This window comes from Notothenia coriiceps, unplaced genomic scaffold (genome assembly GCF_000735185.1).
Source record: "Notothenia coriiceps isolate Sejong01 unplaced genomic scaffold, NC01 NC01_scaffold00037246, whole genome shotgun sequence".
Classification (NCBI taxonomy): Eukaryota; Metazoa; Chordata; class Actinopteri; order Perciformes; family Nototheniidae; genus Notothenia; species Notothenia coriiceps.
Genome location: NW_011369947.1, coordinates 19,081,421 through 19,096,098, shown reverse-complemented (window position 1 = coordinate 19,096,098; position 14,678 = coordinate 19,081,421). Strand labels below are relative to the sequence as shown.

The 14,678-nt window shown below is 43.1% G+C and overlaps 1 protein-coding gene across 1 annotated transcript in view; it reads right to left on the bottom strand.

Moving 5' to 3' along the window:
* LOC104965978 (G-protein coupled receptor 64) overlaps positions 1-14,678 on the bottom strand; it is a 45,223-nt gene that overhangs the window by 21,533 nt on the left and 9,012 nt on the right. The window lies entirely within an intron of this gene.

The following is a 14,678-nucleotide window of genomic DNA, read 5'->3' as shown; positions in this document are numbered from 1 at the left end:
AATTTACGTGAAATGTACGTTGGTGCGTTACTTAAAAAATTGAGAGTAAACGTATCAGTAACTAAATACTTAAATTACACAAAAACTAGTCGGAAGAAACGTAACAATGACACGACTGTAAATGGATTGAAAAGACCAGCGGAGGTGAATTGTTCCTACGGACGAAGAATGAAGCGATGACAATGCAATTACTATTGTAGACCCGCTTACAGTGAATGGCCCCATTAAAGGCCATGCCCGGCGCCGAAGCAAAGAAGACCCAGTGGAAAATCCTGTCGCCGGAACTGGACCGGAGAGAAGACATCACCCATTATCCCCCTTTGAAAGCCTTTTGTAATTGCTTATAAACCCCCAAGACCCAAAAAGCGAAAGTCACCGAAACGAAGACAAATCCGCGAGGCCGCTTAACCTTACCTACCTCCTGTTAAGACTTTGCAATCCCTCTTGCCACCCCAAACCAGGGTCTCGGCGTTGTTTCACCACAACCGACAACCCCGATCGGTTTGTCCCGGTTTCCGCCTGCCTTCCGGGTCTCAGGTCTTTTCCATAATTGTGTCCTTCCCCGCCTTCGCGACTTTCGCGCTCCAGTGTTTCTACAACATGCATAGTAGCCGAGTAAAAATTCTCCGTATGCCTTTTTTTTTTTTTTTTTTTTTTTTTTTTTTTTTTTTAAGTGACGTAAAGATCACCGCATATGCCATATGTCGCATAGTGCATCTGATGTGTTGACGAATTTGGAAGGAAGAGAAAAACCGGGTGTCCCCTCCCCGCTGAGTTCACCACGGTTTACGAGTAAGTCAACATAACTTTAGATACTCTATAACGTAGTTGAAGGTGAATGGAAATAATGGAGCTAAATTGTACAAAGGATTCTCACATACCCAGAGTTTACTATATCAAAGTTCAGATGAAATTTTCGACTCCAGGAAAAACATTTAATTATTAGAGTAAATCCTTTTAATCCTGTTCGACCCCCTAAAACCGAACACGCGGTTCGCTCGGCCCGAGGATCACTAACTTGTACAGGGAAAGTACGACACGACGAGAACTACAAAGCGGAATGTTGAACATTGGGAAAAGTTACACAGCATTCAACCTACTCTCCAATATACCTTTTACAAAACAAGTTGTCTGTTATCGACTGTCGTGTCACCGTACAGTTGGGTTAAAATAACCGAAGAAATGTAAATATCCCTGGTATAACAAATTAGTAAATAAAATTACCTTTGTTACCTGGTTAATTATCTATCGTTTTTCATACCAATCAACGTGGGGATAAATGCCCTTAACACTGGTAACAGACGTAACAAATTTCATGTGTACTACAAAATGTAAAAACATTTTAATCGATTCTAGCTCACTTAAACCCTGATATGATAGGTCGGTAAAAAGGACCAAGTCTACGGACCATGATCACTCTATGGTTTATATGGTAAAAAAGTTCCTGGGTCATAGGTCCGACCATCTTATTTTTTTTAAGGTAGAACTCCTCACCCCTTGTCCGAGAATAAAGTGTTGTTTCCCTCCTTCCCGTTTGTATATAAGTGTAAAACATACTAAATTGATTCACCCGTCTTGTTAAAGTATATTCCAAGTAGGAAAGTAGGACTCGGTTAAAGGGTGAGTTGGGACTAGTATTGAGTTTCTCCGTTCGTAGTTACCTCCGTGGTGTAGAGTGTTTATAAAAAGAGTTTCCGTTCTTTCTTTGATACGCGAAAAATGTAAAAATTTTATTTAAAAGGGGAGTCGTACGTCTATTCCCATAATAGATCAGTGTTTATATACCGTAAAAGTAATTTTATAAAAAAAGACGTCATTTTTGTAACGTCACCCGAGATGAGGACCCTCAATTCCGAGAGGGAAGCGAAAAACGAACCAATCTCGAGAGGGTCCAGACATGACCCTTCCAAGTCCTCGGTTGTCTATAATCTGTCTTATTTTTGTCTTCAAGAGAAACTTTAATACACTGTAAAGGTATGTGACCTTATTTTTGAAACCCACCATGTGGACTAACCAATAACAACCCTTGACTCGGTTCGGTCACCTCTATGACACTACCAAAACTACAAGACGACCTCCCAATCTCAGGCCGCCCGGTCGACCCCGACCTTGCCTTGTTTGCAGACTAAGAACCATTATATTACTATATGTTAGTTATCAGTAGTTGTCAAATAATTAGCTATTGAAAAAGTGGAACATTTTTCTCCTTTTATCTGCTTTTCATGCATTTGTTAGCCATGATGTAAATATTGTAAGCAGTTTATTAAATACTTTTGAGTAAATCTTGGCTCTTTTCTGCAGATATTATTGGTAAAAACTTGTATTATGCTAATTAGTCATGGTTTTGTTTATTTCCAGGTTGTGCTCTTTGCAGCGCTACAAAATCAACAGGTGTCCTCACAGAACAACGAGTGTCTATGTCTGAGGAGTGGGTGTACTTTAAGATCCAGTCCTCAGATTCAAGCAGATCAACATCTCTGGCCTCTTTGAGAAACAAGATTAGACGGCATGAGACGTCCAGAGCACACAAAATAGCCCAGGAGCTCACGGAGAAGGGTGGACAGGATTTAGTTGGAAATTTGGTGAGAGCTGTGTCAGAGACAGTGTTTGCAGTAGGCCATATTGAGATTTTGATAAAGATGTCGATTAATTGTTCAACCCTAGAAGATAAGTGGGCTTTTTCCATCATTGTTCATTCTTTTATTTTTTTATTGTTAATGTCACTGGCAGTTAAAAGTCACATAAAAATGCTTATAATACATTGACATGTTGATAACACATAACCAGTCTCAAAACTAGTCTATGCATTAGTAAGTGTGATGGTGTTCATGAGGTGTTGCTTCGAGACAGGATGAATACAATTATTACAGTATACCCACTACAAAAAAGTAGACTACACCACTGGGTTTAAGGCACTTCTGCATTTGCTTCACTTTTCAGACCTGGACGTTTCTGCGTGGTTAAAGGATTTTTAATTTTTTAGGTATACTTTTATTAGTATAGAGTGACATATAGTTATGCTTCCAGCTGGGGAGTCTCAAAGTGCCGTACATTCATTTTCTGACATCTTGACAACATTTTAATCACCTTTATCAAATCATTTCCCTGACATTCTGACTATCATTTGTGAAAAACCCATTTAGTCTTTATATATTTGTGCCCTTTAGATACATTTTTTAGAGCAAAAACAATGAAAACGTATAAGGCATTACTTTCACTAAAATAAGGGTAATGACTTAGCAGGTACCATGTGTTTATAAAAGTCAAGCAGAGTAGGACTGCTGTGCGGACTTGCTCACGTTCTGTAAAACTACCAGCTTTAATACTCTGTAATGTCATATTTGACCTCATCTGCATTTCATCCTCAGCCTGTTACAGCACTGTATATCCACGCTGGCACCTTCCCCCAGGGCCCTGCGTTATGTCTCCACTGGTACAGTATGTCTGGTGCCACACCCTATACATCTCCATTCTCAATTAAACATGGCTGGAATGGGAAATGAACATAGGGCACATCATAAAAAGCTTGATAACAGAGCTAATACAATTACATTAGAGTGATTAAAAAAGGTTAAATAGGTGATCTATTACATTGATCTTAAATGCATTCCGACTTAATTTAATTTAATGCTGTAGTTAAAATGTGTCCTATTAGTGTTTGGAGCCTGCATGTATAACGATTAATTATTGAATAATTGTTCATGCATTTCAACGCTGGCAAGCTCTGAAGGGTGATTTATTTTCTTCAGTGGCTGTACAGAGATAGGGCTTAATTACAGTGGATAGCCTTATCTCCCCTCTCTAATCCTCTCTTTGGAGTCTCCCGCCTTCACGCCATCTAGTCGTCGATATCATCAAACTGTTGGCAGAGCCAGACAGAGAAAGCGATCCCCAATTTCTCTGTCACATTAAGGTTCATTCATGAAGTCCTGACTTAAGAACTCCAAAGTAGGAGGAAAGACGAGTCACTGAGTGCTGGAAACCTCTCCCCAAGTCTGAGGTCAGCGCCGGCTGTCACATTACCCACTTGTGATGCATTTTTTAGCTGAATGGACCGACAAATGTGTGGTCAAATCTGATCAGATAATGGGCTCAGTGTCTTGCCAGGAGCAATTTGTTGTGGATATTCTCGCACTAATGTTGACAATTTGGCTGTTTACCGCCTCACTAGGAGTACATCACTGTATCTCTGTCTTACTTACAATAAGAACATTTTAGTCTCAAATGCAGGCAGACAAATGTATCTTACGACTTTCAGATGATCACTGATGGTTTTCAATGAACTGTGCTCGTTCTTAATCAGAGAGACTCGCAGTTTAATTACTGTAGGTTGATGGAATATTTCCACCATACAGTAGTTGGTGCCGATAGTTGTTAATTTGAAATAAACTTGTGATGAATGAAATGTTGGCAGCCTTAAACAGACTGCATTTTGAAGTGCCTGTATGCAAACATGTCTAAGTAGAGGTACAAAATACAAATGAGCATATATATCCTCTTTGTCTCTTCAGGCAAATAGATTTACCAAATACTTTAAAGGTCACCCATGCAAAATCCACTTGTTCATGTCTTTTATACATAAACATGTGTCCCCTCTGTGTAAAGAGATTCTGAAAGTTGTTTCAGGGCAAAATATTCTCTCTCTTTTTGTCCTGATCCATTTATATAAAAATCTGTTGGAAAATGAGCTGATCAGATTGTGGCTACTTTAGGATGTCATAACGATTTTTTTGGCTTGTGTAACCATTAGCCAATCACCATCCAAGGCAGATCTCTCCAGCCAGGTTCCAAAATGTTCAGTGAAGTCTAAAAGTAGAACAGCGGAGGCTGTTATAGCAACATAGTATTTCTATGTGGAAATTTGAGGATCCTGCCATATGATGTTCACAATGTTTCTGGCGTTAAATGCCAACCAGCTACACACTTTGAAAATGTATTCCTAATTGTAACAACTAGCTACCTCTAAAAAAGTTAGATGTCAACATATAGATGTAATGTAACATCTTACTTTCTGTTACTTTTGGATTATTTCATTATCAAATGCAATGCACATTACAACAGAACAATGTACCCTGAGAAAATAAGAAACCAAGATATTCAGTATCAAAAATATGTCCTGCTCAGAGATTTCTTTTAATAGGAAAACCTGCCATTCATTAAGCATATTCAGGCAGAAGCCTATACCGACATTAAAACACATGAGCACATACTACAGTTTCTCATCTCATTTCAGCTATAGTAGAGTTAAGGTCTAATAAAACAAGACATTTAGTTAGAGATTTAGAGAGAAGGATTGAGAGGCAGTTTTAATTGAAATTTTTGTTTTGCCACTGGCAAGCTCAAGAAATCCTCAGGCATAAATCAGTCCAGTCGGCCACGTTGTGAAAGAAAACTAAACAATGTTCTCCTTCACATTTTAATGAGCATAACTTTAACCTTAAGAGGGATATAAACCGTGGCAGAGATTAAAAACTAGAAAGCTAAAACAAAGGTTTTTTGTTAAATAAATGTCCAAATATTGCCACTCTGGTTTTAAGTATGGTGGCCGACAAGTGCAAATCTGTTACAATGGCCCAACACACTTTCATTATGGGAAACGCGCTTCACTTTCAAAAACGATTTTGTGCAAAAACACATTAAAATGAAGAAACATCTCCAACTTGACAACAGGTGCAGCATTTAAAACAAATACACGGCTTAACAAAAATAATATGCAACGTTTACAAAAAGCGCTGCATAAAGGAAAAAATTCAAATACAAAATGCTACAAGACGATCAAAACACAACGGAAACAGGAACTGTCACACCCCCAGGTTTATGTCACGGGTTTTAGTGTTTTCTGTCTAGGTTTGGGTGTTTGCTGTCAGGTTTTTCCTCCTGGATTATTGTCTGGTCCTTTTCCCTGTGTTTTTCATGTCTGTCGTTAGTTCCCTGGTGTGTCTAATTCCCTGATTGTTTTCACCTGTCACTCCTCGTGTGTCTCCTGTGCCCATCAGTGTCAGCCCCGCCCCTGATTGTTCCCACCTGTGCCTTGTTACCCTGTGTTTAAATTCCCCTGTCTCCCAGTGTTCAGTGTCAGTTCGTCTTGTCTCTTGTCATGTTCAAATCAATGCGTATCGTTTCTTGTCTATTGTCATGTTAGGTCTATGCTCTTGGAACTCTTTGATTTTTGAGTCCTCACTGCGTGAGCGTTTTCATTTTTGCTGTTTTGGAAAATAAAGTATCCAACTAATACTTTACCTCTGTCTCCCGGGTCTTGCATTTGGGTCCTACATCTTAAATGTCTGGGATCGTAACAGAACGAACTGACCAAAAATGGACCCAGCAGACCTTTTGATGCTACAGGCGGAACGTCTTGGATATTCTCTGGAGTATATTTTTTATACGTGGAAAGGCGCCTCATCTAGACGGGGTAGAGAGGCTGCGTTGAAGGAGGCACGTCAGGAGGTTGCTCGCAAGCCCTGGCTCTGGAGCTTGTTGCCCGAGTTGCTTAGGATTTTTTCACGTAGCCCTGAGAGCCAGTCCTCATTTTCTGACCCTTTCTTGGGGTCTGGTCTGGCGTTTGGGGGTCCACGAAGCCTCCAAAAAACTCCTAAGAGACGCAAGGCCAGGTTTCCGCGCCCAACAGCCATGGTTCCGGCTCCAGTGCCGGACCCAGCAGCCATGGTCCGTGCTCCAGTACCATCCCACATAGCCATGGATCCGTGTACCTTGCTCCAGTACCATCCCACACAGCCATGGACCCGTGTTCCCGTTCCCAGCAGTCATGGTTCCGGCTCCAGTGCCGGCCCCAGCAGCCATGGGTCCTGCTCCAGAACCGGCCCACAAGGCCATGGATCCCATGCACCAGTACTGCCCACGCATCCATGCTTCCATACTCCATTACCTGCCTTACACAGCCAGGGTCCAGGCTTCCGCTCCGCGCCAGCAGCCATGGTTCGGGCTCCAGTGCTGGCCCAGCAGCCCATGGCCCCTGCTTCAGCTCCGGACCTTACAGTCATGTTCCCGGCTCCAGAACGGGACCTTACAGCCATGTTTCCGGCTCCAGAACCGGACCTACAGTGTTCAGGCCATGTTCAGCGGGTCAGTGACGGACGTACAGCGCATGTTTCCGGCTCAGAACCGGACCTTACAGCCATGGTTCCGGAGTTCTGGCTTTCGGCTTACCTTTACAGCCATGTGCACGACCGAGTCTCCAGAGTCGGACTTACGCAAGCTCGCCGACTCACCAGCCAGGCCAACTCGAGTCCTCGTATCCGGTTGGCTCTTCAGCCGACGCCAGCCATCCACCGAGTCCTGTCGACATGCTACCGGCCACGCCAGACTCCAGTCTGTTCCGCCACTCCAGTCTGGCCGAGTCCTCAGTCGGCCGACACGAGCTCCTCGTCTCTGTCGCTGTCAAGTTCCTCCGCCAGCTCCCTCGTAGTTCGCACAACCATCCGCTCCAAGTCTCTCTCAAGTCTCCTCTCGAGTTCCCGTCTCAAGTCGCTCATATCCGAGTGCCTCAGTTTGAGTCCAACTTCCTCTAAGTCTCCTCTCGAGTTCCCTTCTCCGAGTCCCCTCTCAAGGTTCACTCTCAAGTCTCCTCTCAATTCCCTCTCAATCAATCTCAGTCAATTCAATGCATCTCGAGTCTCCAGTCCCCTATCGAAGTCTCCTTCTCGAGTTCCTTCTCAAGTCACCTCTCAAGTTCCACTCTTCGAAGTCACCTCTCAAGTCATCTCTCCGAGTTCCGTCTCCAGTCACCTCTCGAGTTAAGTCTCAGTCTCCTCTCGATTCCCTCTCAAAGTCTCTTCCGAGTTCCCTCTCAAGTCAGCCTCTCGAGTTCCGTCTCGAGTTCCCTCTCAAGTCCACCTCCGATCCAGTCAACTTCTCGAGTCACCTCTCGTCGAGTCCCACGCTCTCGAGTCTCCTCTAGTTCCCTATCGAGTTTCCTCTCAAGTCCCGCTCACGAGTCTCTCTCCGCTCAATCGATGTCCTCTCAAGTCATCTCTCAGTTCAACTCTCCAAGTTACTCTCGAGTCCTCCACTCAAGTCCCTACTCTTGTGACGTCTGAAGTCCCGTCTGGGAGGTTCTGCCAACTCTATGTCCTCTCAAGTGCCCTGTAGAGTTCCGTCTCTAGTCTCCTGCGCGAGTTCCTGTCGACCCACTTCTCATGTCCTTGAGTGCCGTTGAAGTCACCTCGTCGAGTACTCTCTGCCGGGGTTCCCAACCTGGCCGGGCGCCGACTGATCTTTCGACCGGGGCTGCTCAAGCTCTATGTCCAGTGTCCGTTGTCAGGTCATCTCTCAGTCTCCGCTCGAATTCTACTCTCAGTCACCTGCCGGGAGCTCTCACAAGTCCTGCCTCGGCCCTATCAAGTACTGTGCCTTTGGAGTCACCGCTCAGACTACTCTCTGGCCGAGGTCCTGCCAGCCACCTATTGGTTCCGTGCCACTGTGCACGGGTCCCGCCGACTACTCTTCCTGCCGTGTCAGTCTCTGCCAGCCCTCGAATGTCCTGTCGCGTTGGAGGGACCCGATCGACTACTCTCAGCCTGCCGTGCGGTCCCTGCCAGACCCTATGTCATCCTGCTCAGTCACTGGCAAGGCACCGCCGACCTTACTCTTCTGCCGGGTCCCTGGCCGGCCTGGTGTCATCTGTCCTGTGCCGTTGGAGGGTCCCGCCGACTACTCTTCTACCGGGGCCCCTGCCAAATCCCTATTGTCCTGTTTTGTTGGAGCCTCGACATCACCTGTATCTGCCGGGGTACCTGCTAACCCTGTCCTTGGTTCCCCTCCCTACTCCGTGGAGAATCTTGCTAACGCCCGGTTCCCACCGCTCGGTTCCCTGTCCAGTGACACCTATGAACTGTGCCGTCTTGGACGCGTAGCCCTCCTCATGAACTCTTGCCTGGCCCCTGGGGCCGTCCGCCGAGTCCCCCTTTTGTGAACTCTGCCTTGCCACGGCGCCGTCCAGCCCGAGCTCTTTTTGAACTCTGCCTTGCCAACGGGCGTCGCGCCCGAGAGACCCGTCCCTCCGGACCCCCTCCACCCACCCTGCTGGACTTTGTTTTTTTGGGGACGTTCTGGATCCGTCCCGTGAAGGGGGGGTTCCTGTCACAACACCCCAGGTTTATTCACGGTTTTAGTGTTGTCTGTTCTAAGCTTGGGTGTTTGCGGTCATGTTTTTTCCCCTCCCTGGGTTATTGTCTGGGTCCTTTTCCTGTGTTGTTCATGTCTGTCGTTTAGTTCCCCTGGGTGGTGGTCTAATTCCATGATTGTTTTCACCTGTCCACTTCCTCGTGTGTCTCCCTGTGCCCAATCAGTGTCAGCCCCGCCCCTGATTGTTCCACACTGTGCCTTGTTACCCATGTGTTTAAATTCCCCCCTGGTCTCCCAGGTGGTTCATGGGTCAGTTCGTCTTGCTCCGTCATGTTCAGGTCAATGTGTAATCGTTTCTTGTCTATTGCATGTTATGTCGTATGCTCTTGGAACTCTTCTTGAATTTTTGATTCCTCACTGCGTGAGCGTTTTCATTTTTAGCTGTTTTTGGAAAATAAAGTATCCAACAAGATTACTTTACCTCTGTCTCGCCGGGTCTTGTGCATTTGGGTCCTTACATCTTAAGTGGTCTGGGATCGTTAACAGGAACAATCTTGACAAGTTGGAGTGGTTGACACGGCTGTAACCTGTGACAGCTCCAGTAATTAGAAGTGATATTAAGTTAATGTTTGACTTACCTATTCTGGCTGAAATGTCACATTTTCCAAGTAAATGATGCGATGCAAAGGGCACATACTCCTGCCATTGTAAATCAACGTATCCTATGGGTCGTTCCAGTGATTAGCACATTTGGATCCGTGACGTCCGCCAGAACCTCTGGAGTTAAGGAAACAGAGGCGTCGCTTGTAATCCGTGACAGCTGATGTGTATGTGAAGTGGAATGACAACTCATTGACTTTCATCATGCTAGCTCGGCCAGTCATGTCTAATGATTTACGTCGGAAGTGAGCCGGTGACGTGTCTTTTTCTCCGATTATGACTAGATCTGCTTGGGCAGATGACATCACAGGTGGCTGGAACTCATTGCTGTGGTATGTCACTCAGCGTTCTAACCTCACACTTTGCTGCACTGATGTCTGGCAGAGTGGTTGTCATACAAACATGTGACATTGCATCTGGTAAAAACCGCTGCCATAACTGTATTTGGCAGGTGTACCGGCTTATAAGATGTACTGATTGCTTATTTGCAATTCAGACTTGAGAAAAACCTCTCTTTGACACCATTAGGTGGTGGAGCACCTGGATGACAGCTGTCCCACTTGCAAGTGCAGCAGCTGACACAACTACAGCGTGCCATGCAGAAAACCGAGGACCACGTAGACGTATTTACACGATCAAACTGCGATGGAGTGTTAAGGAGAGGATATTTAAAACGCACAGAAGCTGTTGTAAGGATAATGGAACGATGTCTTCATGTCATGGTGGCTTGCCATGCTTACCACAGTATGTCGACTCTGCTTATCCTTTCTAAAAAAACCATGAAGGAGAGACGGGTTTCAAAGATGCCAGTGTTAAATTAAGATTATTGATCGCACGAGGCATCGGAATCTGAACTGGTCTCTCTCATGATTTGGAAGTATTCTTGTCTGGATTGTATTGAGGTAATTTAGGAAGATTAATCCGACGGTTTAAGGCACAGCAGGAAGAGCACATTCACTGTCTTCCCACTTAGACTTTCAACGTGAAAGGATGGATACTGCTTCATAGATCCATGTTAAACAGTTCTCAGTGTACGATCACACCATTAAGCTACACCCACACCCTTGTTTAAAAAATAAAACTCTCTCACTGAAAAAGAAGACTCAATCAACTTCCCTCTAAGCTGAACAGAGTGTGAAGCAGATCTGATAGAACAGCTATGATAGTTTGAGATTGGTACTTTGGGGAGAAGAGAAAATAACGTCATGTGCCACATGCCTAAATCAAAACACCTTATTTTACATGTTTCTAAGTGCTAAATAAAGCATCAAAAAGTACATCCAGTTGAACTTATTTTAGAAGTGTTCCTTTTGAAAAATTGGTGGAGTCGGGAACTTGGTGACATGCCTAGGTTTTGACATTATAACTGTTTTCTTGGGTGCTAAAAATCATCCCTTCACCAATAACACAGGCCTCCTTGGAGTGCTTATATTCAACACTGTTAAATTTTGGTTTGTTTTGGAGATTACATGTTTTTGCTTTTCTGCTTTTATTTGGAGGACAATTGTTTGAAGCTGGGATTCATTGAAAAGAAGGGCTCATTTCAGAAATATTTTTAGAAACTGGAGCCGCAGAATTAAGTCCTGTTCATTTGTGTAAGGTGTATCAGTGTATTTGAAATGACTAGGTTTAGCAACGTCAAAGCAAAAACCGGCAAATAAAATATGAAGAATCATTTAATCACATTGGTAAAAATAAGCCAATAACAACTTTATATTTTAGGGTTTCCAGGGTGGACAAAGTGATTGCTGGCCCGGCCAAGATGTTAATCCCTAAGCTGCACTACATGTTGAAAAGTTGGTAGAGAATATTTCGTAATTTGTAGTATCATAATCACGGATTGTTTTGTCAAAAATAATTTTGATATGGACGATAATTCCCATTCCACTTTGAAAACATCCATTAATTTAAACTTTTAAAACAAATACAAATACATAATTTGAACAGTATCCCTTTTTAACTGTTGGATTAACCCTGAACCGTAAATTCCAAAATGAAAAAACTAAAAAAAAAATAAATAAACATCTACATTTAATAAATATATCAAAATAATAAATGATCAATAAACCAAGATTAACAAATATTTTGGGAGTGCAATTCCCACCATGCCTACCTGAAACATATGAATACCATACAACTAATTTAGATAAATAATGGTACAGTGCACTGGTCACACCCTAGGCAAAGCAAAAATAACTTTGAGATTATGTTTTTTTTCCGTAAATTGTGCAAGGCCAAAATTCGTGAATTGTGGATTAAAATATCGAACCTAATTGCTCAGCCGAATTTGGGTGTTGGTTGGTAATTTTAATTTTTTTTTATCTGCACTTGGTTTTTTTTTTTTTAAATGCAAGCACGCTTTTCCCCCCTAATGAAATTGGTAATGTGGCAATTTTTGCCCTGGTCCAAGCCACCATAAAGGCCAGCCCTGAAAAACAACCTGTGTGCAGATTGAACCTCCATCCAGCAGTCTGGTGAGTAAACCTGCTGGGCCCAAGGAAAAACAAGAAGAAAAGTTAGCCGAAGCTCAAAAAGGGGCCAAAAGGGCGTTTAGATTAGAGTTTGCAAGAAATTAGAGAGAAAAACCAAACAGAGGTTAGCCGGCGGGAAGGTACATTTTCGAACTAGAAAAACGTAACCATTCCCTTGAAGAGGGTAGGGGAGGAATATACTGTGCCCGGAAATGAGAGACTAAGCCGGACCCTAATTTATGGTGCTTTTAATTTTAGAGGTACAATGGAAAAAAGACCACAGACGGATCACTCATCAAACAACCTAGAAACGTTCAATGGGCAGGGGGAGAAAAAAAAGGAAATAATAATGTGTATAACTCCTCGACGTCTAAGATTTGTCATTATAGAATGGGAGAACAGAGGGAGAAATAATACGCAAGGGGATTTCCATGTTTATTTAAAGAAGTTCTGATCATGTAGTCCGCTGCCAGCGGGCGGTCCAGAGAAGCCACCAGGCTCCTTTATGCGGAGAGAACATGATCAAAAGAGGGATGAGGGGTTAAAATAACGTTACTGGGAGTGGAGACCCAAGGAAGGCTTAAACAGCTCAAATTTTATTCAAACAAGAAGAAATGTTTATTTGTAAAAAGGGCAATACGAAATACACTTTATTAAATAACATGATTTTGGGGCTTGCCACACAAAACAAACCATGGTTCGAATTTAATTTTCACAGAAGGCATATGGCCCGAGACAGCTAAATTGCCTGAAATCTATCCAGATCTTCCACCATGTGGCGTGAGTGAAAATCAACTGGTCGGATCCCTGCTAACACTCCAGAATGTCCTTGTGTTGCCAGAAGCATTCTCAACCTCCTTTTTCTCACACGTTTGCCCTTTTTTTGCCACCAAACAGTCTCTTGTGATTTTTATTTCAAGTTAAATCGAACACTTATTCCAAAACCAATTTTCACACATCCTTCATACCCATTATTGCCAAAATGGTCCCCTGTAAAACGAAAGAAAGCTGCTTTTAAAAAGCTGGTTGTTATTGCAGTCTGTATTGGCAACCCACCTCAGTATTTGAAAAAAGTAAGTCCTGATAACCGTGCTTTTCCTCTCCCTTACTTACCAATTTATGGTGTTCCCATTGAATAAGCTTAACATGCATGATGTTCATGCGAGTAGAAATGATTCGTATAATGTGGGCATAGATATAACCTTTTAGTGCTGCCCCAGCCCTCCTGCTGTTAATATAAAACAATACACAACATTTGATATGAGCACTTTAAATATGCCCATATTGATTCTGGTAATATATCCAAGGTTTGCTTCCTTTTTTATTGGGTTCTCCGTGGCGTAGGTTTTGAAAAACATGCCACAGACTCTTACCAACACAAGATTAAGATGGATGCTTTTTAATATTACTTCCAATAACGAGTTTCCCTGTTTCCCAAAATGGGCCATTTTCCCCCTTCCATGTGCCATGAAAAAGTCAACTTTCAAAAATTTGACAAGGCAATTTAATATGGCTTTATGTGGGCACACACCTGGGCATTAAAGTTTTCCCAATTGAACTTCGGGGGACCATCTTTAGAAGGATATTTTGTGGGTGTCCTCTCCCGAAATGGGAATTTTTCTGGGATCAATGTTAACAATGCAATTGTTTTTAACTCTTCCCTGTACATCAAAATGGGCAGCATGTTAACATTTTCCTCTCTGCCCATTGTCCAAAAGTGGTCTAATTTAAAGTAAGGGAACCTATTTGGGTTTCTGTATCGACCAAAACGACATGTTAGAGCGACCCACAGTGGTAGTATGGGGGAAGGGAAAGGGGTTTAGTTACAAAGCAGTTTAGAATACAATATCTGTTTTTTAGTTCAGGGTTGAACCACTTGTGGATATGGAGGAAACTAAATACTATTTTTAGTTGGTCAAATTATTGCAAATACCGTAAATGCAAATTACAAGACTTTTCTACAGCCAGTCATTTTGTGCTTATGTTGGATTCATCTTTTTTCTTCACAGTAAATACATAATTATACAATATAATGATATTATTTAAGGAAACATGTGGGTCACTACACGGAACAACACAACATTTATAGATTGCTAGGAAAGGGATGCAAAGTCCACATGCTTTGTTGACCCTAACCAACCGACGTATGGTAAAATTCTTGGAGAGGCCTTTTGTGGTGCTAATAATGGCGATGAATATTATTGTATTCCCAACAACGCTTCCTGAAATTAAAAATCAATCATTGTCCATGGGCCACAACAGGCTATTGGGTTTTAAACATACTAGGGATGGCACCGAATATTCGGCCGCCGAACATATATCGCCGAAAATGGTTAAAAGGCCTTCGGCTTTCCACGCGAAGTACAGAACAGGGTACGTTGGTAGAAACTAACGTGTTGCGTTTTGTATGAGTTAATCAAAACGGCGCGACAAGCACAGAGCGCGCCGACCAAATGCTCGCGG